Here is a 1,328-nt window from a genome sequence, read left to right as displayed (position 1 = left end):
AGTTTCTCTTGATTTTTACAACTTCTTTCCCTTAGAGAGATTCGCTTAATTCTCAGTAACCTCATGTTCTCCCCACATCGTTTCCCTTTTTCTCTTCTCTTTCCCAGTTACTTTAATAAGAGTCATTTTATTTCTTGTCTTTTCCTGTCCTTTCTCCCTCTTCACTTCTCTCTGAACTAAAATATAATCCTAGCCATTATAGATAAAGAATACTCGTTCTGCTATTGATAATTCCCTTTCCAGGAAAAAGAAAAGCAGATGTTTTGACATGAAATTTGGTGGGGTGAAAACACCTAGTATCATCAACATTTAAACCTTTCAAAAGACAGATGCCCCTTTCAAAATATTGGTTCAAATATATGGTGAGATTATCTTCTGCAGCTTTATTTTTCATTGCAAGTCTCTGCTTTTCCAGGAACTAGCATATTCATAGTAAATTAAATAATTAAATCATAATTAAATTTTCAACAGTTCAAAATAAATATTTGGTAATAATAGCTAGTATGTATTAAGGACTTACTATATGATGGCACTACAAGTGTGTTACAAGTACTATCTTAGTTAATCATCATACTTAATTTAACAGTTATTTAGAACTTACATCATCCCAGACATCAAGCTAAGGGTTTGCATACCTACATATGTGGAGGTTCTGAGAGTTTGAATGATTTACACAAGATCAGGAAAAAGTCTAAACAATGACTCAAGCCCTGGTCATCAGTATTCCACTAAATTCATTGTTGCTATTTTCCCCCTCAATTTCTAAAAGTAGCATATAATTGCTTTTTCTACTATCTTTTCTATTTAGTGTATTTTAACTACATCTAGAAAATGGATAATTTGAAAAAATTGGGAAATGTCACGATTTATGATATTCCTATACGGGAAATACAGTATGAATTTCAAACATCCATTTTCACCAGTATAATTTTATACCATAAAGTCCATTACAATGAAGTTTTTTGTGTTGTTTTTTTTTTCCAGTGAGCATTCACAGACAATTACAAGATCAATGCTAGCTCCATTTTGAAAACTGTCTACTGGTTCTTGACTCTGAAAGGGCCAAAGTGCTTAGGAATAAACACATTTTCCTCAGTAGCTGAGTCAATTTGTAAAATATTTTGAAGACTGGGATGAAGGCAAATGTAATGTAGTGCCTTAAATAAAGAGTTGCGAAAAATCAATACAGGCATCTTTTATTTCATCTGAGATATAGTTCACAAATAAAATTTGTGTAGAGCAAATCTTATGCTTTTATATCGACTTCTGTTACAAAACCTGATCAAGATTCCTATAGTAAAGAAAAAGTTTTAGGCAGATTGAAAACA

The sequence above is a fragment of the Pteropus vampyrus genome, unplaced genomic scaffold (assembly GCF_000151845.1).
Source record: "Pteropus vampyrus isolate Shadow unplaced genomic scaffold, Pvam_2.0 Scaffold109, whole genome shotgun sequence".
NCBI lineage: Eukaryota > Metazoa > Chordata > Mammalia > Chiroptera > Pteropodidae > Pteropus > Pteropus vampyrus.
This window is presented reverse-complemented; position numbering follows the sequence as displayed.